We start from the raw sequence: 27686 nt of genomic DNA, 5'->3' as shown, positions 1-27686 counted from the left end.
CCCCTGGGTGGCAGATGGGGGAAACCCAAATGGGTTGCTCTGAAGCCGTGGACCAAAGGATGCAGCAGAGGCATGGCAAGCTGGCTACATTATTATGCCAGTAACTTTCATGAGCAGGAGAAAGTCTACAAACCGAGATAGTGCTACTGTGTAAGGGACAACCGACGCACCTACTCGAAGATCACATAGAGTAGGTGAGAGATCAGCAATGTGCTCAGCCAAGGACGTGAAACATGTAGCCACCCTCAACATAAGATCACTATACCGACCTGGAAAGTTGCAATTAGTCCAGGAAAATTTAAAAAGACTGAAATGGAGTATTTTAGGTTTATCAGAGACACATTGGTGTGGAGATGGATTCATGGATTTACCAGAAGGAAGACTATACTTCTGAGGAAGAAAAGATAACATACACAGAGAAGGAGTTGCATTATTAATTGAAAAAAAGCTTACACACTCAGTAATTGAAATAAACCCAGTGTCTCCTAGATTAATCACAGCCAAACTTCAAGCAAAAGAAAAAGGTCAAACAATTAAAATAATCCAAATATATGCACCTGACAGTAACCATTCAGAGGAAGAAATAGAAAATTTCTATGAAGAACTACAACAGGAAATAGATAATCCCAAAAATAGAGAACCCATGATAGTGATGGGAGATTTTAATGCTAAAATAGGACAGTTCATAGCAGACAAAAAAGATGTGATGGGAAAATTTGGATACGGAGAGCTTAACGACAGAGGAGAACAATTACTCCACTTCTGTAAAGCAAATGATCTAATGATTACAAGCACATTGTTCTATCAATGCCCTAATAATAAATATACATGGACATCCCCAGATGGTAATATAAAGAACTGCACAGACTATATCATCATAAACAAACAATGGAAAAGATCAGTAAATAATGCATGAACATTAAGAAGTTTTGATTTTGACACTGACCACGAAATATTAACTGCCAAAGTGAAGATAAAATTCAACAGGAAAAACAATATCAGAAAAGAAGAAAACATCAACCTATCAAAACTAAAAGATAGCTCAAGCAGAAGTCAATTTTTAGAACAGATGTGCTTGAAATTAAAACCCTCCTATTAAAAAATTGAAATTAAAACCCTATTTCTATTATGGGAAATATTTCTTTTTTTTCCTTCGCATATATCTGCGAAGAATTTTCATGCGATTAATTTTCCCATGATGAACTGTCTGGACACGTAAACTAGCAGTACACAAGACAGGGACTTGGGTTTCAAATAAAGTATTTGATCAAAGCCTAGAGATAGAGATGTGAGAGAAATCAGGGGAGTGAACAGATGGCATCAATGGCAGAAACATTAAAAATTGTATTAGAAAGGAACTTGACATTGTTAGCATTCAAGAATGTGTGAGCAAAATTAATCTAAGGTGATATGGCAAAGGAAAGAAAAGGCATGAAAGAGTCCCGAGGCAGAATAATGTCTAGGTGGATTGATCCAGTCAGAAGTTAGATATAATGCAAAATGTTAGATATAACAATATTGGAGTGCTGACAAGTAATAGACTCATTTGGAGAAAAATTGTCAATAGGAGATCAATGATAATTGTAAACTTAATCATGTAGTGCTGTCCTAAGTAGCCTTGAAAACTAGAAATTAATGACAATGTTACAAAAAGCTACACTGCTTTTGCAACAAATGCATATCAAGAATCTATTAAATATCAGATTTGGTCCCCAGGATTTGAAGGGGATAAATTAACTGTGGAAAGGATACAAAGACGGATGACAAAGATGGTTTCAGGACTGTACAATGATAGCTATGAGGATCGGCTGAGAGAATGTGGACTGCAGAGTTTGGCAGATAGAAGAAGGAGAGGTGATATGATTGAGACTTTTAAACTGTTGAGAGGTGGTTACAGGGTTGACACTGGGGAGTTCTTTCGCTTGGTTGATCAGCGGGAAGGAGTGATGACAAGAGGCCATCCCTGGAAGTTACGAAAGGAAACTGTGAGCAAGAGGGTAAGGAGTGGTTTCTTTGTGTGGAGGGTGGTTGAGCCGTGGAATGCATTGCCTGATGGAGTGGTGGGAGCGAGAACGGTCAGTGACTTTAAAGAGTGGTATGATAAACTTTGTGTTTCTCAGGGGGGGACCTCCCCTCGATGAGTCTTGACAGACTTTATGTCTTAGGAAGGACCTCCCTCGATGAGTCTTTTGACTCCTTGGAGGCCTGAATAATAATAATAATAATAAAAAAACCAAGATACAGATCAAATGACTGTGCATGAAATGTTGAAGAGCAGGTTTTATGTGTGAGAAGAAAAATCAGCCTCAAGGCTCAACCATAACTCAGTGTTAAACACAAAGATCAGACAGCAGCTGAATCATACAAGTAATTACTACCATTTCGAAACTGATGCCTGGCAACACAAGCTTGACCACTCCACATAAAGGTTAATAATTTAGGTAATATTATACCCATAGTGTAACTTAACTGTTTACTTGCATCATTATATAATTTTCCATATATACAGGGTAATCAAAATTAAAGTATCCCTGTTTAAGTCCTTGTGGAACACAATCCAGTGATCAAATAATGCAAAACTTTGCCACAATAAATTGCGAGTCATGTGAAAGCGATATCTGGGGAGAGAGTTCCAAAATTCACCACCAGGTGCATTGTGAACACACAATGCATGGAATTTGTTTGCATATCACTCAGTTAAAAAAAAAATTAACACAGGATTTTCCCTTCATTCTGGTTATTAATACTGTCCATGGCAATTGCGTAAACCTTGTCCCAATATGCTTTGCTTGTGAAGTTGTACTACCTAAACAACTGCAATGCTGTTACTGCACCCCCCCACACACACACACAAATTTTTTGCCTGAACAAATGATGATGCGGTCCACTACCTCCATGTGCTCAGCGACGAATGATTTGTTGAAGAAACGGGCTCGTTGGGAGTTCAGAGTGGTAGATGTTGCAAACCAATCAATTTGCAACAAGTGAATGAAGTTGCTACTACTGTTATGTAGCAGGCCATGAATAACAGCACTGGTTCCTGCAGTGCACATGCTGTATCAAGACACATGGATGTGCCTTACACAAGTGTCTGAAAAATTCTATGGAATGCATTTATACCCATTGAAGATAACCCTGACACAGGAGTTTTGCCTGCAGAACTTTGAAGTTGACTGATATTTGCTTTAACATTCCTTGCTTGAGTGTAATTGAATGCTGCATGGCTGTGGATGATTTGGGGGGGGGGGGGAAGATATGGTTCACTTTCACCCGAATTGAGCTGTGAATACCCAAAATTGTTGGGTATGGCCTATACAATTCAACAAATTCCTTTGCATTCACCCAAAGTTATTGTCTGGTGCCAGTTTACAGCCTTCATTTATCAGTGGACCATTCTTCTTTGAGGACATTCACCAGTCAGGTCCTGTGACCTGCTTAGTTACTGCCGGGAGGTATTGGAATACGATAAACAATTTTATGCCACAGCTACAGGAGTGTCTGTGTATGGATTCAGTCATTTTCATGCAGGATGGGGCTTTCCACACGAGTTTCTTTGAGAATATTTCACGGAAGCCAAAGTGATCAGCTGTGCATTTCCCACTGCATGGCTGCCTTGTTTACCTGTTCTGACTTAGGGGATTTCTCAAAGACAGGATTTATCGGGATCATCCTGCTTTTTCGCCAGCACTGAAAGAAAGCATAATGCAGCATGTACACAACATGTCCTGACCAGCTGTGTTCTGCCATTGAACACACTGTGCAAAGGTTGCAGTTTGTGGTATATCAGGAAGGGCACACAGTACAGCCCATGAATGCATGAGGGAATTAAATAAAAATTTATTATTTATGCTTGTGTCACTTTTCTCCATCTTACACAGAAAAATTATATCTATGTTCAATACAGTGTCCCTTGGTCATGAATTAAAAAAAAAAAAAAAACTTAACAGATAAATTCGAAACCTGCAATTTTTGACTTAGTGCACATTTTGCTTGTAAGGTGACGATATTAGATACAGCACTTACCATAACATACACTGATTAGCAGCTTATAGATACAATGATTATTATACAGATGAGATTTGATTTTGCCTTTTGATGCCGAACGAACAGTGACACGCACCTGCCAATTTATTGTCTATATGAACCAACACATAAAAAATAAATGCTTAAATACTAATTTTCATCATAAAATGCATTTATAACCACAAATTTTAAAATAAAGCACAGTACACTACAAGAAAAGAAACAGAAAACGTAAAACAGCTGGCTATGATGGGTCAAACATATCTGAGCTTCACAGCTATGCCGCGTGGCTGTTCTCTATTCGACAATGTCTTCCCGCACGTGGCTGAGTGCGATTTGAAAATTCCAGTTTTTTAGATCAGATAGAGGTTCACATAATCGAGAGTCGTTAGCCAAAGCCTGTGTCATTAACCAAGAGATTTTTTTTCTTACAGCCACTCGTCATTATCTGAGGCCATTGTTAACCAAGGCACCACGTATTTAAATTTCCCTTATTTTCAATATCAACAGAGACAGCGACCTATTAATCCTGTTTAAAATGACCCAGCTTAGGGCTTTTTTTTTAACACTGATCCATACTCTTCATCCAGTTAATAATGGAGAACCCTTGATTTAGGGTGTCCTCCTCAATGCCTAGATTCTATTTTTTTTGGGGGGGGGGTTAAATCTTGTTTTTCATTGCGTGTGAAATTGCTGTTTTATCAAGCATGTAATTGAGATTTCAATACTCCAGTTATTTCCACCAGTCAACAATGATGATTTGTAGTGAGGGAATGATCTTTGTATGGGCTAGTAAGACAACTGTTTTGGGTAGTGACAAATTTTTGTGGCATCTTGGTAAGGGTCCAAAATTTATGAAATTAAAAACAAAGCACTGAGAAATCTCTACACTTTTCTGATTAGGCACTGGCTCGGCATGAAAGATAAGTGCATGCAATGTTATGTTAGAAACTGCTCCCCCTTAGTGGGTAATATGCTGTATAACCTGAGTTGGTGAGGGGGGAATGATTAGTCATTCACATGCGTTACCTAAAGCACATGTGGAACAAAGCTGTTCAGTCATTTATAAGCTGTAGTTTGGTACAGTATGAACTTTGATTTTTTTAGGCAAATAATCCTTAAACCACCAACCATTTACAAATTATTACCTCAGAGAAATAACCTTGAGTGCTGCAGTCTCCTGCCCCAAATAACTTGCTGTCAAATAAGAAAAGAAAACTATGGCAATTTTCTCAATTGAATTTTGTTCTTTAATGTTTGTCCAAGTTAACCTGATTCTACTGTATTTACAAACCATGTAAAATAGATTTCAAAAAAAAAAAAAAAAAAAATCTATGGTACTGATGTACTATTGACCTACAACCTTTTGTAAGTGGGAAGACACGAAACCACATGTTTGGCATTATGTTAGGTAATCGTTTTACATTATTATACAATGTATTTGGGTGGCCAAATGGATAGCACTTCTGCTTTCCTACCTGAATGGTATAGGTTTGAATTCCACAGTTGACATGGATGCTTGTGAATGTCTTTGTCAGCCTGGATGGTTAAGTAGTTAGTGCATCTACTCTCTGACTAACAGGCTGCAGGTTTGAACGTTTGCGACTGTTCTTTAGGCGGGAAATTATTCCCCCCCCCCCCCCCCCAATTACAAGCCACTTGCCTGTAGCAAGTGGCTTGTAAAAGCCCTTTGATTTCTAGTGCATGCAAGTTTCCTGATTATTTAACTATTAACCCATCCAATAAGAATCAAAGTTTAGAATAGAAATACAGCAGGTGGAGCATAACAAGATACAGCTTGCCATGATATTTGCATATGTTAATTTTTATTATTCTCCAGCCATAAAAACTATAATTCTGTAACCTCTTAGTGAAGATCATTCTGCATATTTTCAAGCCTAACACAAGTTTTGACATACTGTTGTTAGCCTAAATGTCCCACTGCAGGGCAAAGGCCTCTCCTATCTTGGGTCACAATGGATAGATGGTCAAGGCAGCCACTCTGTTGCTCTCCTTGACCATCTATCATCTTGATATCTTGCCAAGTGGCCTGCCCAAACCCATTTTGATTTCCCAGCTCTCCAAATGATGTATTTTATTTTTGTTAGGTCTCCTAAGTCCTTATTCTATCTAATCTGGATATTCTGAGTGAACTTCTCTCCATTGCACTTTGGAGCTTTTTCGTCTGTGTAGTGGTTAGTGCCCTAGTCTGGGAACCATAAGTCAAAGTTGGTAGGACAATCATATCTAATAATTTTCTTTTTAGACAAATGGGGAAGTCCCTTTCATGCAATGCTTCATTCCCCAGTAGCTCTTCCAAGCATCTAGATTCTTCATTGGATTTCAAGGTCAAAGTGATATGACATGGAGATCATTTGTCCTAAGTATTTTCAACATCAGTGGGAAATTGAAAGTTTATTTTTCACTTGGTTAGACTATAATAAATTTAGTTTAATCCTTTATCCAAGTGTGAGCAAACAAAGTGTGCACCTGAAAATATCTTCAGGACTAGGGTAAGGTAGTACAACGCCAGGCAATTCGTAGCAAAGGTGGACCAAGCTAACATCACTCCTATCTCAGTATCTCCCATAATGCAAAACACATCTCCTTGCAGATATGTATAATGTTATGCATTATACATATGTTCATGTTTTGTCAATATTTTTGTTATACGATAGTTTATTGTTATACCTATTTCCTTGCTTTTTATGCTTAATTCATTGATCATCAGATTAAATTGAGAGCCATCTTCAGCAAACAGAATGATGTCATCCACAAAAACGTAGATTGCTTAGCATTTTCCCCCTGAATATTAATACCGTAATCATCCCAATCCAGATCCAGGAAAATGGCTTCAAGGGCTGCTGTAAAAAGTTGGGAGCAATGGGATCATTGGTTGATGCCTCTCTCCACTTCCCTCCAACCTGATAGATGCTTCACTGTTTTCATAAATGGTTTGAAGTAGCCAGATATATTTTTCCTCGATTCCCATGTCTTTCAAAGCACAGAAAAGAGGTTAATATTATATGGAATCAAATGCTTTGCTATAATCAATGAAGGCCATATAAAGGCTTATTGTATTCTAAATATTTTTCTACTATTTGATTAATTATGTAGGTGGTCTATTGTAGTAAATTTTTTGTCTGAATCCTGCTTGTTTCGAGTCCAGATGGTTACAAATTCTTTTAATTATTCTTGTAAAACTTTTATGGTAGTGTGATAGTAAACTTATAGGTCTTTAGTTGTTTATATCTGATTTTATGCCTTTTTTTTTGTAAATAATTATTCTGATTTTAGTCATTGATTAGGGAAAGTTTCATCTTTTAGGATTCTATTGTAAAGTAATAATGGTAATAAGTTGTCCAACCTATATTTGAAAAGCTCTGCAGGCACTTAATCTGGTCCTGAAAACTTACTGCATTACATTTCATTGATAGGTTTTAATTTCTGTTTCGGGTGGAACATTGACATTTTCCACACGCCTACTGTTTATTGAATATGATCTAGTTCAGGGGTCGCCAAACTTCTTCGACCGTCGATCCCTTCAAGAGTTTCTTGACTTTTTATCGACCCTCCCTCTATTTTACTATTACATAATTTTAATATTACCTAATATGTATGTTGATGAATTTTAGAACATTAACACTCACTTGTATGTCGATGCGCAAAAATGAGACTGGGTTTGAATACGTGTAAGTACAAGTAAATAAGCACCCGCGCACGTGTTGCAATGTCGCTCCTGCCGCGCCGGCTGGGTGGGAACCACCACATCCGTTTATTGGTAAATACGTCATTTTGGCCTACTTGATTGGCCTCCGTAACTATTTTCATGACCTTGCTCCATCTTACAGGTCCTATTCATGTCACTGTTCCCACGATTCACTCTTAATTGCGTTGTCATTCAGGATGGAGGTAATTCAAGTTAACCGAATTAAATATTACCCATACAATGATCTTATATTTTTGTATCGACCACTTTGGCAACCACTGATCTGGTTAAACAGCTAAAGATCTTAATAAAAAATGAATTTCTTTTCTGTTTCCATTTTTATCTAAAAGACAGGGAATCCATTTTTTTGCTTCAGAAAGGCCATTTTTAGCTATTTTCAGTGAGGTTCTGTTATCTATTGCCTTGGATATTTCACTTATATTGAGTTTTCTCAGATTATTTCGGATTTCTCTTTTGACAAATTCTGCAAATTTAATCTTATCTCTCGATGAATGTTATCTGTTTTTCTTTAGTTTTATTTCATCTATTAGTATCTTAGTTTTTTGAGAGATTTTATCATTCTTCCTGAGTAGAGGTATTTAGAGGTTTAACTGAAGACTTAATAATAGTTTTGATAGAGTTGCAAAGATCTTGAACATCAGTTTCTGACTATGTCAGATTTTGAGAAGTAATCATGTTTGTCAAATTTTCTTTGTATTTTTCTTTTTGTTGGTTTATTACATTAACATTTGGCTTGTTTGGTTTGATACACTTAATCCTGTTTTTCTGTTTTGATAATGAGATCAATTCCTTTCTCACCATTTTATGATCTGTGCTAAATCTAAAATTATTGAGCATCTGTACAGAGGAAATAGGCTTGTATTTATTATTATTATTTTACAGCATCTCCATGTAGTCTAGGGAGACCCAAATCAACCATCATACACATAAATCCTATCATACCTCTCCATTCACTGTCAGGGAATTCACAACCAATTTAGGCAGAAAATGAAGTCAATTTCCCTCTTGCTATTTCCATCAGGAGAAATATGAATCCAGCATCAATTAAACCTCTTTATGAATACTAAATTCATTATTGTTAAATTATAACTTGCTGCTAAGTTAAATAATAATTCTCCCTGTGCATTTCTAGAGCCATAACCATATGGTCCCAGCACTTTGTCCTATTGTGATGTCCTTAATCCTATTGTGGCATTGAAATCTTCCATTATTATTAACTCTAGTGTTTTCTCTTTGGAAATTATACTTAATAGATAAAACTTCTATTTCTTCACAAAACTATGGCTTAAGATAGGAGCATATAACTGAATGATCGAGATCTCTTTGTTTATAAGTTTATTTTCAGGCTTGTAATTATTCTTTCTGAGTATTTCAAGTATATCCCATTTTATAAATTTAAGCTTATTCCAGTTCTAGCAATCTTTCCTCAGATTTAAGTGCCCTAGCATTTAGAGCTGAAGTGTATAAATTTGTAGTTTTCCCTTTTTTTTTTGCATCCAGTGAAGGCCTTCCGGAAGGATTTGAGCCACCACTATCATTTCTCCTGGGAAGATTTCATGACTTATTTTTCACGGTATTAACAACACCACAAACACTTTTTTTTTTTTTTTTTTTCAACAAAGATGTTTTATTAATGCTTATATTTTGCTGATTTTCAACCCAGCATCATCAGAGCACAACACACAAGTAAATGCGACAGTGAGTCTGTCGCGTTCACTCACCCACTCACTGTCGCATTTACTTGTGTGTTGTGCTCTGATGATGCTGGGTTGAAAATCAGCAAAATATAAGCGTTAATAAAACATCTTTGTTGAAAAAAAAAAGTGTTTGTGGTGTTGTTAATATCGTGAAAAATAAGTCATGAATAACCATCAACACCTAAGCTTATCTGTTACCTCGGAAGATTTGTCAAGTTCAGTTTTGGTCCTGGGCAGTGCAGCTCTTCTTTTTTTTCTCTGTGGCATAAATTGAAGGGATATTGTCTAATCTCCTACATTGACCAAACATCTTAGGAGATGCATTTTTTAGCTTCCTGCCAGTTGCTAAAGAGACCACCTCTAACAGGAGGAACAGATGTCTTTTACAGTTGCCCCTCAGCTGGAGTAGTCATACACTGCAATATTTTTTAGTAGATAATGGGGAAACTACAGTTTGAGAGGAAATAGTTACCCCCTTGCCCTTGAATTGCTCTAATAGCACTGGGGGGGGGGGGGGAGTAGAGGAAAGAATAATAGAAGCCAGGTGTACAGATATAATATACGAAGTGTATATATTGTAGGGAGACCGGGTATCTTGGGTTTGCCATGTATGTACTCACCAATGTGAGCCCCTGAAATTTTGCAATAGTAGCATACAACTTTAAAAAGCTTCTGGATTTTACCGTACGAAGAGAACTTCTGTCACTAATAGAAGTTCCATTATTTCAACGTTGGGTTATGGCTCTGTTTTCATCATTTACCAATATAGTTGACTTTCACTATAGCAAAAACTGTAGGGACCACAAAAATTTGTTAGAGTGGGTAATTTGCTATGGTGGTGAATAATGGAACTTCTATTAGTGAAAGAAGTTTAATCTCTTCGTATGGTTGGTTAGAATTTTTTAATAGTTTGTTACAACAGCGTCAATTAATAATGGAAATTGACTATTTCCTCATCCATTTTGAAAATGTGGATGTTCTGATTGATTTCATTCTATTGTTTATAAAGCTTACAGCAAGGAGAATTGGGAAAAAAGAAACCCCCAAGTTCATTTAACTTATGCTTTTTTTTTTTTTTTAGATATTTGTGTTGTAGATTAAACAGATTACCTATTATAAATTCCCAAATCCTTACAATTCTATTTTCTCAGCTATATTTTCCCCAATACTTTAATTTAATTCTATTTTCATCTCCATCTTCATTTATTGGCCTGTAAAAAAAGTTGGCACTTAAAATTATTGAATATGAAATTCAGAAAAACTTTTTTCTGCATTGACATGTACCTTTATATATGTGTCTATCTCTGCAGCCTCTTAACAGATGTACTGCCTTTCTCCAAGTGTGGTTGTGGTGGGCCACGAGAGAAATTTATTAGTAAATAAAAATGTTTGTTAATCTTAGTTTGTAAATTTTCAGATACAGCTTAGAATATGATATACTAAAGATCCTATTAATTAAAGTTTTTTATATAATTTACTTAATTTCAATATAATATGCAGAGCATTTTGTCACATGTTGTATATCTCAATACACAAATGTATAGTGGTATAGAAAATCAAAAAAAAGCATAAGTTGCGCTATAAAGAAAGGTAAAAAATATATATAAAAAATAAAAGAAAGCCCAAATCAAACTGTGTCACCACTATGCTGAGAAATATACATCCAAAATCAAAAATATAAAAAATATAGCAGAGCTACCCTGATTTCCAACCAGAGGCTCAATTAGATCTGACTAATATAAAGTTTTTATTTAAATTTAAAACTAATTTAAAAGACATACCTTGTGTATTTTGCTTGCTGCTGGTTCGTGAGCTTCTGTATACTACTGGTAGACAAATGTGTTGTGATGGATTAATGAAGACCAGACTTAGTATAAAATCATCCTTTATTTTTTGTTGCACTGTAGAGGCTGCTTCATTTCAGCTGATTCTTTGAACACTCTTGAATAAAAACAGTAACCTATGTAGAGCATTTTAGTTTGTTGCCATTCTACTTGACGTTTTGTTTCTGTTGCATGTGCTACCAGTCTGATTTGGGCTTTCTTTTATTCTCAACATCCTTGAAATATTCCAATCGGCATATTTGTCCTATGTAATGTAGGCCACAATTGCAACTGATTGTGTAGACCACCTTTTTTGAAAGTGAAGATGTAGATCTCAAATGATTAGAGATTTTGCAAATTGGAGTGTTGGTGGAAAAGATGCACATTTGATAGAATATATATATATATATATATTGGAGTATATTGAACAGCATTTCTTTTTGGCCTTCTCATATTCCCATGATTTCTCAACCATTTTTTAAAGTAAAAATCTGATCATCACAACCTCAATTTGGCCTGAACCCAGCTTGGTGTTCTTCAAATTACTTTCTCACAATATTTCTTAGCCACTTATCAAATGTACTTGCATATGTAATACCTGGAACACTTACTAGGGACATTCCCAATTCTTACCTTCAGTTTTATTTCCATTTTTATGTATGGGTACCATGAATGCTGTACTCCCATCATCAGAATTATGCAGTATATCCATAAATATGTACATTCAATAGCTGAAAATTAAGCATAAACACAATCAGTAAATAAAGATGAATCGAATAGACTATAGATTTTGAAAGATTCAGAATTCTAAAAAAGAATAAAACTAGCATAGCATAGTATAGTATAGTGTATACAGGACTAGCAACATGATTGTATGATATTTGTTTTTGAATTTTGGCTACTGAATATACATATTTAAGTTCACATGATTGAGCTTCCATTTTCATCATCCTTACCTTCTAAAAATGCCTAAGTGTCGTTTAAACTACGTTTTAATATAAATTTATTAGATCCAATTCTGCCTTTAAATTAAATTAAAAATTGGATAAAGGATCAAACCAAGAATATAATTTCTTGGTTTATGATATCTCCGCATTTATAATACAACCAAGTGGAAAAACTTGCAATAATTCAGTCTTTAGTTGGAGAGCAGGGTAACTCCCATCACCCAGTAAGGTTTGCTATATTTAATGTATTAATACATTTTATAATTTTTTTTTGTATATTTTTTCCTGGTATAATTAATACATCCCACTGCTATCCAGTTTTTCACTGGAAAATATTGAGGTTATGTATGTTATTGCCAACTACACCACAATTCTGCACTTAGGATTGGAATTTAAAGCTCATTTCTACTTGTAAAAAGGTGGGTTACACTAGTAGGTCATGGCCAGAAGAATTTTTTAGAAACACTGAATTGAAAGGAACACATGAAGAGTGTTGAAATTTTTTTCACTTGGTTATAAATTAAATTAAAGATGCCAATAAATTATATTCTTTAAACCTTTATCCAAGTTTACACTTAAATAAAGGATTAAACAAGAATATAATTTATTGACATCTTTAATTTAACATAAGAAGAGTATCTTGAGATATATGAATAAAGAGTACACTCCCAATATTATTAAGTATGATTCATTTGTTTTGATTTGCATTCTAAGTGCCCTGCAGTCTACATGTAAAGTTGACAAAGTCTAATAACAACCTTACAGGCAGTTATACTCAAATATCACAAACTTCTCTGAAGTAACTTTGCTGCTATCTGACTCAGAGGGTTCTTTGTTAGTACCAGGTGGCCATAAAATAACTTTCCCTCTTTGGAGGCATCTGTAGCTGAAACCAATGAACGGAATGAGACCAAATTTCATATTGAGACTTTTGAAGGCATGGGGAGATGATTTCTGCAAAAAAAAAGATTTAGTACCAAAAGTCACCGATAGGGGAAATTTTCATGCTGGCAGAGCCAAAAGTAATCAAATATTTGCAGTAAATGCAAGTAAAAAGGATTATGCAAATTTTACTGTGCGTACTTGACAGCAGCGCCACCAATTCCACTTAAAAAGGGATTGGGAACATTCAGGCAGTTATTCAAATGACTGATGAATTGTGCTCAATATGGGTCCTACCTTGCCTCAGTATGCTTTACTTGTTAAGTTGTTTTACCTTAAACAGTGCAATGCCATATCAGCCCTTCAGGAATTTAGAAGGCTTCATAACCTGCGTACAGGTCCTATGTCAGCTGTAGCACCGAGAGCTATAATTAAGAAGTTTGAAGAAACTGGATCATTAGGAGTTACACCTGGCAGAGGACGGAAAGCAGTGCAAGAAGAGACAGTAACGGATGTTGCTACTGCGGTGTTTGACGACACAGGGACATTATTTCCTGTGAGTTCATTCACTACATTAATTTCTGTCTCTCTCACAAGTTATTTTAGTTTAATTATTATCATCATCATTGTAACGTGCCACATATCCAGCTGGAATGAGTGACGCGGCTGTCGCTTACACTGTCAAAATGTTATTCCATTTTATCTGCCTTTAATGTAATTATCCACTTGTTTTCGGCTCTGCCAGCACCAAAATTTACCCCATTGGCGACTTTTGATACTAAATCTTTTTTTCGTGAAAATCATCTCCCCCATTCCTTCAAAAGTCTCAATATAAAATTTGGTCTCATTCCGTTTATTGGTTTTAGCTACAGATGCCTCCAAAGAGAGAAAGTTATTTTATGGCCACCCGTTATATTACAGGTAACCCTCGTATAATGTGGATGTCAGGTTCCATAGAAAAAGTAGGGTTATGTTCCGAAATTGTTTTTTTTTTTTTTAATTATATAAACAAAAATGACATATCCAACAAAAATATACTTTTATTTAATTCAGGTAATTCATGTAAGTTAAGAAAACATATAAACTATGAAACAAATACATAGTATAAAAATTGTACGTAAACTGTATTGCTTATAAATGTTTTAGGCAAAATAAAATAAAGTGCATATTTTAATCATGATCACTGTCTTCAAAAATAACACTGCGTAGATATTCTTTATTTATGAGTGGACAGACGCTGTCATCACTTGAAATCTTTTGAACATCATTTGTATAATTCTCATTGCACACTTTTCCTGGATTAGTTTTCAAGAAGTCAGTAATAAGACCTTGCTTACCACTATGCTGCAGTTTTTCAATGTTCAATGTTTTTCACTGCGACCTGGTATTCACATTAGTCTGAACTATAACCACCTTTTTCGATGATTTTTAAAAGTTTTCCTGGATATTTCCGGGAAGCTTCTACGTCTTCTGATGCTGAGTCATCCTGGATTTTAAGATTATGCAAAGAAAACCGCTTCAAACTAACCCTTAATGGCACAAATTCCATGCTGAGAGCTTTCTTCTGAAGAATCTTCAAGTTCTTTTAAATGTTTATAAACTTTGAAAGTCTTGTTTAATAAGATTTCCATCCAAAGGAATTTCTTTTGAGTGCAATCTTCTATCCAAATCATTAGAGATTTTGCCATTTTTCCATTAGAATATCGCGTACACGAGCAACGCACTTTGCACTTACCGCTGACCCAACAATAACACTTTTTCGGATTTCATGTTCATTTTGTTTGATTGTTCGAATTGTTGATTCGTTTAAACTCAGAGTCCTTGAAACAACTGGTTTTCTCCATTTTTCAACCGAACTAAGATTTTCATTTTTTTTTCTTCAAGAGAACTGAATTTTCTCTTCAATGTTGTTTTCTCTTTTGTTGCAGTTTTAGTGGCCATTAATATAAAAATAAACTTTTTACATTAAAAAAAGCATTACATATTAATTATGTATGAAACTCACTAGAAAATAAAGTGCTCAGCTTGAGATTAACACACTTGTTAATCTCAATTAAAAAACATTATTTTTAATGCGCTTTCCTGGCAGAAAACGAAGACAATTATCAACTTTATACAGTAAACAATTGACGTGCATGCGTGCTAAAGGATATTTAGCACGCATGCTAATAATCCTTTAGCTAATAATCCTAATCCCCTAATAAAATTCGCTACTTATAACTACATGCGCGATATGGGCAGACAAATTTAACGAAGATAAAATTTGATTTTTAAGTCTCACAGTGAAAAATATATGAAAGATAAAGGGTTACTACAATTTGTAGACCGTGTTATATCGAAACCATGTTGTGTAAGTACTGCATTGAACAAGGATTACTACAAGTTGTAGACGGCATTATACCGAAATTGTGTTGTATAAGTACCACATTATACAAGGGTTACCTGTAGTTCCTTTTCAGTTAATCTGAATTGTTTCTATAAGACTGAGTGCTGTGTGTGTGTGTCATCATAGTTGTAATTTGTGCTCTGATGATGCTGGTTAGAAAACCAGTTAAATATTATCAAGTTCAATAAATTGTTTCTTCTTCTGGTGTTGTTTATACTATGAAGCGCTGTTATGAATCTGCTATGCATTGCCATTTTTGCAGTTATTTGCCTGAATATAAAGATTATTATTACATGCCACCTCCAGTGAGTCCAAGGACTCATCATTATCTGTGCATGAACAACTCGCCCAAATTGCCATGCTGTTCATGCTTCAATGGATTTAGTAAAGAGTAGGGGAATTATTTATGGAAGTATTTATAAAAGTTGCATGCAGCAGAAACTGAACATCAGTGTAAAAGTGGGTGGGATGTAGTGAACTGGTAAGTGCCACCTATTTCTTCTTCATTCAGGCAAATATTTTTAGACAGTATTCAGTTGTTGAGCATATTAGTTATTTGTGCAGGAGAAGTAATGAAAATTAAAGAACATAATCACTTACAGATGTGGTTGCTTAATGGTCAAAGCCAGATGACCTCCCAGAACATTCTGGGAGGAGAACTCCACATCGCCTTCGAGGAATGTGGAGAATCGAATGGGGCTTCAGACCTCCATGTCCACTCCTCACCTTCATGTGGTGTATCACACTTAGTAAGTTATCCACTAAGTACCGAATGAGTGAGGATGGGCAAGTTTTAGACTTAGCCAACCAAAGTGTATTCTCTATTGGTTTAAACCACATGATACAACATAAAAAGATTTCATTCTGGCCAGGATGTTATCCAGTTAAACAAGGCAGCCACGGTTTTCGTTTTTGATATTTACAGTGTATGCACTATGTTTAGCAACAATTAGTGTAATGATAGACAAATGGAATAAAAAAGAGCCCTACATAACAAAAATCCACCCTTTCCAACAAGAGGAGGTGTTTTGCATTATGTATCTAACTAAATACATTTGTCCCAACATTCTCTTTCAAATTTTCAGTTGAAGATACATGTAATCTGTGTGTTTATACTGCAGTCATGGGGTGTAGAAAACAAACAGAGATTGACATATTATGATATGATAATTTTACATAATTCTACCAAAAAAAAGTTGTACTAACATGCCATATAAACTTTGTGAAAATGCACCTCTCTAATACAGTAGAGTGAGTTTCTGCAAGCAGGGTAACATGCAGAATCAGCATGAACATGTTAAGGGTATAATATCATCAGCATAAAGTAAAGAGCAAAGATTAATTTTTATATCAGGTCTAATATCACTCAATTGTAATGTGATCTATACAGATAATGAATAACATCAAACCATCTTTCTGTACCTAATCTATTTCCAACTACTGACTTACAACTGAAATATATACTACATATTCCTTGATAAAATGTTCCATTTGCACCACATAATTGAAGTGGCTTGAACAGCTTTTCTTTTGGCACCTTGCCACATCCCCATGATTTCTCAACCATCTGTTTTAAAGTGAAAATCTGATCACAACCACCTTAATCTGGACTAAACCTAGCTTGTTTTCTTCAAATTACCCTTCTATAATATTTCTTAGCCTCTTCTCAATTATACTCACACAAGCATATATGTATAGAACATTCACCAGTGAAATTCCTAATTCTTACATTCAGTTTTATTTTCATTTCTATATATGGGTAACATGAGTTCTATACTCCCATCATCTGAATTTCAACCCTATTGAATTATGCAGTGTACTCATAGTAATACTTTCATACACCTGGTGGCACTAGTGTCACAAGTGAGTGTAGTGGTAGTCTTGAGCTGTGATAAAAAAAAGCATTTTTAATTAGTGTATAGTATGGCTTTTTGTCGCAAATTGTGTTGCATTTTTTTTTTCAGTGTGGATACAAGTGTCCTTCAGTGGTGGTGGTGGTGTTGAAATTCTTTTGTTGTTTATATTGTGTTTTGCTACTTGTTCATTGTACTACTTCAGCTTCTAAAGATGGCATCCATAAAGAAATGTACATCAGCGGCACAGAAGCTTCTGTACGAAAGTCTGGCTTTGCCTTGGATTTTAAGCAGTGGATGCATTGCGAAAACTGCTATATGTATGCTCCAAAAAATGTTAAAGATCTGTGAACTGTTTGGGTAAACAAGAAGGAAAGCATTAACATACGTGAAAAGTGTCTGGATAGATTAGAGCAATTAGAAATGGGAGCAAATGTTGGCACCGTAGTAGAAGAGCTTTGGCAGGAGTTAATGAAAATGAAAAGCAAAATGAAACATCTGGAAGAGGATATTAAACAGCTAAAGGAGAGATTGGCTGATGATAAGGAGAAGGAAGAAGTTAATGTTATAAAGAAAGAATCAAACGATAGTCATATATCAGTGTATGGGAACTCGATCATTAGAGGTGTGATTACTAATAAAGTGCACAAAACATGCTTTCCTGGTGGAACAATAAAGAAAACAACTGATGCATTGCAGAAGGAGATACCGGACGTCAAAATTAGTGGTAATCATGGACACAAATGACTTAGTTGGGGAGAAGGAGAACGTTGATAGGAACTTGATGAAGTTGTTGCAGCAGGTAAAGAAGAATAGCGTTGTTGGGAAAGTTGTAGGCATGTTGCCCAGATATGATAACAGTATCTTACTATTCATTATCTTTTCTCCTTGAGAAGGAGAGCAGAGATAATCAATAGTAAAGTGAATTTGAAAGACAGTTCAAATGGTATAAAGCTGATGGATTACATTTGAATGGGTTTGGTGTTGGGCATTTAGAAAGGCTACTGTTTTCTGAGAATGCACAAGTCAAGAAGTTAATGTAGCAAATGATCACAGTCTACCTGTGAAACAGAACAGCACAAATCAACAGATTGTAGAGCAGGAGGATGATGGATACGAGGTTGAAGATGTGGTTGCAGCAGCACAAGGTGATGGAATGCACAAATGTGAAGATGAGACAGGCAAGAATAGAAATCACAGTCAGGATCAGGGGAAACAGGAGTGGTCAAACCAAAGAGAGAGGTGTAGTATAGCAACTAGAATAGAGAATATTGGTGCTGGTAGGATGGCCTCAAATACAGTGATTGTTATGCTTATGTAAGGAGTATTCAAAACAAGAGAGCCGAGTTTGTGGCATTGATTGAGACGGTATATCCAAAAGTAATTGCAATAAGTGAAACTTAGTTGTCTGAGGAGGATGTGATGTTGGGAATAGAATTAGAAATCTCTATCTGGACGATTTCAATCGAAGGTGAGTTAGCCGATCTCATACGGAGGTTGCAGGGTTTTTTCTCCCAGAAACTCGGGTTTTTCATCCCGCATACAGACAAATCGGCCCTTCAGAATGCACGCAATTTACAGACAAAAATACTAGTGGTGGAGGTGGGCAGTAGATGGCGTTGATGGAGATTATTTGTAGTAGAGGTTCAGTGTAGTGGTTGAGACAGTTGTAGGTGTCCTCCCGCGATGAGTCTTCGGACTCCTTGGAGGTATCAGGAATAATAATAATAATAATTTTCCCAAAGGATAGAGATGTGAAAAGAGTCATATGCAGGCTTCGTGAGGAAAGGATATAAGTGGAATTATAAGGATGGTGATTATGACAAGCTTAGTTGGAGCTATAACATGGAACGAGGAGTTGAGTGGTAAGGAAACAAATGCTGCATGGGAACTTACAAAGAAATACATAACAGCATCAATGTACGAATATATCCCAAAGGCCAAAAGGCTGAATAAGGTTGGTGTAAAATGGATCAATGTGGAGCTTAAGATCTTTTTAGATATGTAGCAAGTATAAGGAAGAATGATCATGGATAGATGAAGTTAAGGGATGAAAGTGGTAAAATGGTAACTGCTGCAGAAGACATTGTTGAGTTATTCAGTGATCAATTTATAAGTGTGTTTCATCCTGATCAGGGTGGAATCATAAGGAACTTAAGTGCAGAGGACATAGGAGAGGATAGCTTAATTGTGAGTGAGCAGGAGGTATTTGAGGAAATAAATAGCCTTGATGTTAATAAGGCGATAGGATTTGATGAAATATCATCACGCATCTTAAGGCAATGTTCCTGGGAACTGGCAGTAGCATTGGCATGCCTGTTTAACAAGAGTTTTGCAACAGCACAGGTTCCAAGAGAGTGAAAGGAGGGTAAAATTGTTCCACTGCATAAAAGCAGTGATAAGGCTGTAGCTTCAAATTATAGGCCGATCTGTATATCTGGAGTTGTGGTGAAGGTCCTGGAGAGATTGGTGAGAAGTAGGATACAGAAATGGGTTGATAACAGTGGTATTCTCTGTGGTTATCAGCATGGGTTTGTTAAGGGGAAATCATGTTTCACTAACTTATGTACTATAACAAGGTGACAAATACCTTGGACAGAGGAGATGCATATACAGTGGTGTACTTGGATTTTGCAAAGGCTTTTGATAGACTGCCACATGACAGTCTATCAAAAGTCAGATAGGTATCAGAAAGTTGTATATGGGGGTGCAGTATCTCGAAAGAGAAAGGTCACCAGTGGTGTGCAATAGTTTTCGGGCCATTGTTGTTCAATTTGTATGTTAATGATATTGGGTTTGGTTTAACTAGCGATATCCAGCTGTTTGCAGATGATGCAAAACTGGGGAGAGCAATGTACAGTCAGGCTGATGTTAATGCCTTACAAGAGGATTTGAATAGATTGCATGAATGGGCAGGTAAGTGGAACTGTCAGTTCAATGTTGCCAAGTGTAAGGTTTTGAGATTTGGTAAGCAACGATGGGATGCCAAGTATACACTTGGTGGGGAAACTTTAACAGAAGTAGAGGAGATGAGAGATCTAGAAGTGATGGTGGACAAGGACCTGAAATTCAGGGGTCACATTGCACAAGTTGTAAAGACATCACATCGAATAATGGCAATGATGCGGAGAACCCTGCCATGCAGAAATAGAGAGGTTATGATTCCATTGTATAAGGCCTTGATCAGGTCTCACATGGATTATTGTGCACAGATTTGTTAGCCGGGTTTTCATGGTGACGAGGATATGTTGGAAAGGGTACAGAGAAGATTCACAAAGGTGGTCAGTGGTCTTTGGAATGTGGAGTACGAGAACAGATTGAGGGAATGCAAGTTGCAGACCCTCGTGAATAGGAGGAGGGGGGGGGATATGATCGAGACATATAAACTGGTCAGGGGTTGTTATCAGGTAGACATGGAAGAGATTTTTCATAGAAGTGGAGAAGGAAGTAGAACAAGAGGCTATTGCTGGAGGCTGTGTAAGGAGGGAGTGAGAAGTAGGTTCTTTGCATGGAGAATTGTTGGTCAGTGGAATGCATTGCCTGAGTGTGTTGTGGACACATTGAACCAGTTTAAGACGCGGTTGGATCAGCATTGTATGGAATAGTGAGTACCTCCCACGATGAGTCTCTGACTCCATGGAGGTCGGGTGTTGATAATAATAATAATAATATATCATACTGGTATAAATTATCCGGTACAATATATAGAAGAGAGGCAAGTATTAGAAAAATTGAAAGTGAAAGAAACAGAGGTGTATCAGATGTTAGTTGGGTTAGATGTGAATAAGGCTGTGGGAATGGATGACATATCACCACATATGCTTAAGGAATGTGCACCACAGTTGGTTATGTCCTTGGCCTGGGTATTTAATGAAAGTCTTGCAGTGGCTAAGGTTTCTAAGTAGTGGAAAGAAGGCAAAATAGTACCACTCCAGAAGCATGGTTCTAAGACAGAAGTCTCCAACTATAGGCCAGTCTGTATAACTGCAGTTGTGGTCACGGTGTTGGAGAGATTTGTAAGGAATAGAATACAGAATTGGGTTGATGGACATGGCATTCTTTATGATGGTTAGCATGGATTTATAAAAGGTAGGGCCTGTTTCAGTAATTTACTTGCATTTTATGATTAGGTAATGAGTGTGTTAGATAAGGGAGAATCATATACAGTGATATTCTTAGACTTTGCAAAAGCGTTTGATAGATTACCACATGATAAGTTGGTGTACAAGCTGCAGAGCAGGGCCTGCTCAACATGGTAAGCAGACAATGTGTGCTGCATCATGGTGCCTTCTTCAAGAGGCACTGAAGTGAGTAGAAAAAATAAAATAAAAACACATTTTAATATTAGCGCTTATTAAATGTGAAAGCGCACTAAATATATAGTGCGACTATACATAATAAATACTACGACTTTTAATAACATTTAACAAAAACTGCAAGTTGTTTTTCGCTATGCATAGCATACAGCTGGAGACAGCACTATACGAGCTGGGCGTTCATCCGTGGCATCGCATTTCAGGGGACACCCTTACACTACGGACTTTCTTTCTTTAATTTTTTTTTTACATGCAGTGCACACTTGCCAGTTAGGATGCGAGGTGCACACGTATGCCTATCTTAACCTCTATTACAAGCGACATTTAGACGTTGTAAATCTTCGAATTGTTGATTGCTAAACACACAGTGAATGCATAATTAATTCACACTGAAGTAAGCAGATTCAAAATTTAACCTTTATAAATCAAAGAAAAATTTATGCATTTCTTTAAGTATTTACATTTATTTTTTATGTCTTACTAAATTTTTTGTTCGATAGATTTTTTTTTATTTCAGAACAGAACTCCTGGAACTGAATTATAAATCTAATTTCCTACTGGCTTGAGGTTTTCATAGAGTATTCAGTATCTATTACTTCATTTTAACGTTTGATAAAAGAAGTAAGCCAATAATGTTGTATCTGCTGAAGCAGATACTTCTAATTCAGGACTATTTCTTTTCAATCTACAATCATTTGTTCAACTGTCTGACATTATTCTAAGTTTTAGAAATTCTATTCTATATTTTCACTATATAAAAACCATTTACATGTATACAACAAAAATGAAAGTTCAGCAGTGTTATTTTTTTTTTCCTTACAAATTTCCAAATATGAGGACTTTTACTGCTGCTCGAAATAACTTTTGTCTTAGAAATACTAGACAATAATCTTCTTTGCTGGAGGTAAAGGCTTAGATTACTCTCAATATTAGTGAGAAAGAAGGATCACTTTTTCAGAAGTCACACTAAAGAACATCAAGCAGTAGTGCATAATATATCAGCAATGTCTTGTTTTGTTTTCAGTTATATCCTAAATAGAAATAATGATATTTTTTTCACAGTCTGATACAATATTTGTCAAAATAATTTCTTAATTTATGATAATCACAATTTCACATTTATTATCGAAAACTTATAAATTATTTGATGCAGTTATTTAAGAAAGAAATATCTGAATTAAAAAAAAAAGGTGCACATGTGTTGCATAAACATTTAGCTTTTTTTCTGTGGTGGAGACCCATCTATTCATCCTGCTGATGTTTGAAATAATTTATTTTCAAAACTGTTCACGAGACACTTGTTACAAAAGTAAATCACTTGGGGGGGGGGGGCATGCCCACATTTTAATATAAAACTGCAGTAAAAGTTTAGCTACTGCAAAGTATAGCTATTTTGCCACCTATCTAAACTAGCGGTAAATGTCTTTTCCAAATATGTGGTGATTTCTTCTTCGTACTAAAAGAAAATGCCAGATAATGATGATAATAAGAAGAAAATATGTAATATTTTCTTTTTTCATTGAGTGGAGATTTCAAAATGAAGTGTGATTTATAATGTACTTTCATTGTGTGTTTTTTGAAAAGAAAGTGCATGTGATTATTTTCTTGCTATTTTTGTCAATTGTCAACACTGGAAATAATGAGAATGACTAACTATAGCAGATTTGTAATGGTTATAACATCTTGACTTAGAAGAGTGAAGTGAACCTGTGTTACCTGGAATTTCCATTAAGAAATTCGAAGTCATCATTTTGGTTGTTTCCAAGATATATATATATATATATATATATATATATATATATAATGCAAATAAATTTTGGAAGCTGTGTTACAGAAAATATTGTGTAACATGTCTGGAAATGCTAATTTCCGTGCTTGTGTTAAACAACTGTTTTAAAATATTCTGAAAAAAAGAAAAAAAAATGCTATCAAGCAAAATTTATTGCAATAAGTATGGTTACTTTTTATTTTACCTTGCACTAATATGATTTATGAAAATATGCATGTCACGTTGTTATGCTTACAGATTTAGATATACTGCTGCTGTTTGAGAACAACTCTTTCTGCTTTTACGAACAAGACATGTTAAATTGCATTACATTCTTATTTCAAGGCTAATTTTAAAATATCTCAAAATGATATTATTATTATTATTATTCGCGACACCTCCAAGGAGTCTGAAGACTCATTGCGGGAGGACACCTACAACTGTCTCAACCACTACACCGAACTTCTACTACGAATAATCTCCATCAACGCCATCTACTGCCCACCTTCACGACTACCACAACTAGTATTTTTTGTCTGTAAATTGCGTGTGTTCTGAAGGGCCGATTTGTCTGTATGCGGGATGAAAAACCCTGCTACCTCCGTATGAGATTGGCTAACTCACCTTCGAATGAAATCGTCCAGATAAAGATTCCTCCCATCGCGATGAGAATTGAACTTAGGCCTAATCCAATCGAAGGGCACAATGTACCGTTGTTCTTCCAATTGTGCTACGGAGTAAAAAAAATTAATTACTCACTGCATCTCACGGTCGATCTTCGTCTTTAGAATTTTCAATAGTTTTAGCATATTCAAGTAGTATTTCAAATGGACTCACAGTTGAAAAACTAAACAAATTGTTATTATTACTGTTATCTGCAGAGTTTTTATTTCAATAATAATAATAATGCTGTTTCTTTACCATTGTAAAATAACCTTTCGTGAGTGTAAGCAACATCAATATGTATATGAAGAAATTATCTGAGACATATCCTATATGGAATTGATTAAAAGTTTGTTTTGAAGTATTCTAACCCCCCCCCCCCCCCCCCCCGTGCATTGAATGCTCCCAGTAACTGAATTATAAATATCTACTTTCTTCTAATTTCTTACTTTTTCACAGTATGTACACTTCACATTTGATATGATTCAAGATTTTCATATTATGATCAGAGTCATCAAGGCATGTCCTTCAGGCAATCTGTTAAGTATTCTACGAAATTTGATTATGAACAAAAATAAAATTAACATAATCTGGAACTCTTTTTTTTTTTTCAAAATATTTTAAATAATTATCTTGAATTACATTCTTTGAGAACAAATAAAATGCACTGTCGACTAGACAAAATTAGCACAAAAAATTAAGAATGACATTGGTTTTCCAAGGTAATGCAATATTCAAGTGAATAAAATATGCAAGGATCTCTTAATTTGTCGTGGCATTAAAAATAATTTCTATATTTTTAGTCAATCCAATATAACTAAAAGTCCAGTTATCCAGCACGTAACAAGAAACACAGTTTCTTGTTATAGGCAACTGAGAAGCCAGCTATGATCGCGAGATAATCTGGTTAAGTGTTCTCTTCAGCGTGAAGGATTATGCACATTCAAATATACATGATGGCCAAATTGCACTTCTTATCCATGTTCTTTCAACAGACAGCATGCATTGTATCCAGATTTTGCTGGATGTATGTATATATATGTGTGTGTGTGTGTGTGTCTTGGCCAGTTGGGAGGTTGATATTGTATTTCACAAAGAACACACTTCTTCATAAAAAAATATGTGTTTTGATTTTATAACCTTTAAATTTTAAGTACATTTAAAAAAAAAATGTAAGAGGCACTCAACTTAAATTGCATCGGGGCACCAGAACCCTTAGAACCGGCACTGTTGAACTGCAGAAGATGATGGGAATAGACAATATACTGGTTAGACAGATCAGAGATTGGCTCTCTGAATGATACTAGCAGGTTGTGTATGATGGAGCAATGTCTCAAAAAAGAAGGGTAACCAGTGGCATGCCCCAGGGTTCTGTTCTTGGCACCTCCTGTTTAACTTGTTTGTAAACAATATATCATATGTACGATATACCATATCTTCAGTTATTTGCTGATGATGCAAAGTTAGGAAGAATTATAAGTAGTACTGCTGATGTTAATTCCCTTCAGGAAGATTTGAATAGACTTTTTAGTTGGACAAAAGAGTGTGGTTGTAGTTTTAATATCAATAAGTGCAAAGTGTTGCATTTTGGAGTGCAGAAATACAAGGCTGTGTACTATATTGATGGTGCTGTATTGCAGGAAGTAGATGAAATTAGAGATTTAGGAGTGATGGTTGACAGTAGACTGAATTTTAAAGGGCATATTGCTAGGGTTGCAAAGGTTGAACATTGTAGTGCTGCTATGATAAGAGGTACTAAGGCACTGGTCAGATCACACTTGGACTATTGTAGTCAGATCTGGTCACCTGGTTTTCAATGTGATGTGAAGACATTGGAGAGGGGTCCAGAGACCAGTGACTAAGACAATATCAGGAATTTGGAATGCTGGCTATGGAGAGAGAGGTTGAAGAGATGTGGATTGCAGAGTTTGGTGGATAGGAGGAAGAGAGGTGATATGATAGAGACGTTTAAGTTAGTGCGAGGATTTCATCAGATTAATCCAGAGAAAATTATAAAAAGAGTAGAAGGTGAGAGGGGAAGAACCAGAGGTCATTCCTGGAAGTGATGTTAAAGTATGGCAAAGAAGGTGTGAGGAGTAGATTTTTTACACGGAGAATTGTCAGCAAATGGAATGCATTGCCAGAATTTGTTGTTAATGAAAGGACTATTAAGGATTTTAAGATTCGGTATGATAAATATGCTGCCAGTTGAATGAACCTCCCACAATGAGTCTGTCAACTCCATGGAAAGTGTTGTCAACTCCATGGAATAATAATACCTCCATATTGAGCATTTCTGGTCAAATATTGTCTAACCTGGCATGGCTTTTTTTCCGCCTTATTACTGAACTAAAAATAACAGCAACTGTAAAACAAAGATCACGATCCAGTCAGATGAACAGATAAAGGACTGGATCATTTCAATACTACGTGGAAAAAGATTTATAGATATGCATTCCCATTACTATCATGTATGCAATGATTTTTAAAAAAATTGAAATAAATATTCAGTTTTAGTACTGCTGCAGTACTGCTTTTTCTTTGTTCATATTTATTTGGTGGCTATAAAATGAAGGTATTTCTGTGATTGACAAACAAAATTTAAATAGCACCTGAAAAAGAGAAACCAAGCCAGTGACATACGTGTGTAGAGGCTTAAGTGCTGTGAGGACATCATGTTGGAGGCTTAATGGATTTTTTACAACACTCAAAAAGAATTAAAATAGACTTTAATACTTCCTATATTTCGTCCTAGTCACTAGGACATCTACGGGGATTACAAAAAAATTAATGTAACATATGCACAAATAACAAACAATACTAAGCCCAACCACGTGGGTGACACTAAAGTCCTATCTAGGTAGAGCGCCCTCTAAGGGCAGTCGTAGGTGGCCTGGAATGTAAGGTGGGAACTCTGGTGATGAGTGTTTCCCAAATCTTCGGAAGCTTAATGCACCCATATTTACCAAATCTCAATAAATATGGGTGCATTAGCTTCCGAAGATTTGGGAAACACTCATCACCAGAGTTCCCACCTTACATTCCAGGCCACCTACGACTGCCCTTAGAGGGCGCTCTACCTAGATAGGACTTTAGTGTCACCCACGTGGTTGGGCTTAGTATTGTTTGTTATTTGTGCATATGTTACATTAATTTTTTTGTAATCCCCGTAGATGTCCTAGTGACTAGGACGAAATATAGGAAGCATTAAAGTCTATTTTAATTCTTTTTGAGTGTTGTAAAAAATCCATTAAGCCTCCAACAACCCAGTGACAAAAAAAATATTTGCATTTATTATACTATTTAAAGCGAATCCTACTCATAAAATGTTGTTAGTACATTAACCTAGCATTTTTGTAGGGCTAATGGTTATACAGTCCAGAATTTCTGCTCTAGGAAACAAACATGGAACTTTTTCCAATAAATAATCTCCAATAATCAGGGTGGTGGTAATGGTCTCTCACCTAAAAACATTCTCAACACATCCGTTGTGGGATATTATTATTATTATTTCGTGAGATCTCCAAGGAGTCCAAAGACTCATCAAGGAAAGGCAATTACTCTACAATTCTGTCTCCACAACTTAATCCACCGAACC

At 35.8% G+C, this 27686-nt stretch overlaps 1 protein-coding gene across 6 annotated transcripts in view; it reads right to left on the bottom strand.

Moving 5' to 3' along the window:
- The window catches only part of LOC150105369 (transforming growth factor-beta-induced protein ig-h3-like), a 243775-nt gene that overhangs the window by 22956 nt on the left and 193133 nt on the right, over positions 1-27686 (bottom strand). For 2 of the 6 annotated variants that reach the window (XR_016548445.1, XR_016548443.1), the window contains exon 7: positions 11232-12004. The exons of 2 other annotated variants lie outside the window; for them this stretch is intronic. The gene's annotated coding sequence lies outside the window, so the exon portion shown is untranslated. Of the gene's footprint in view, positions 1-11231; positions 12005-20822; positions 22689-27686 lie in introns of those variants that run through there. 2 more of the 6 variants (XR_016548442.1, XM_090394113.1) reach the window with 2 other exon arrangements.

The sequence above is a fragment of the Typopeltis vanoorti genome, chromosome 6, assembly GCF_054136105.1.
Source record: "Typopeltis vanoorti isolate ZY-2024b chromosome 6, IOZ_Tvanoo_1.0, whole genome shotgun sequence".
Taxonomy (NCBI): Eukaryota; Metazoa; Arthropoda; class Arachnida; order Uropygi; family Thelyphonidae; genus Typopeltis; species Typopeltis vanoorti.
Note: the sequence above shows the minus strand (reverse complement) of the source record. Positions and strands in the feature narration are given on the sequence as shown.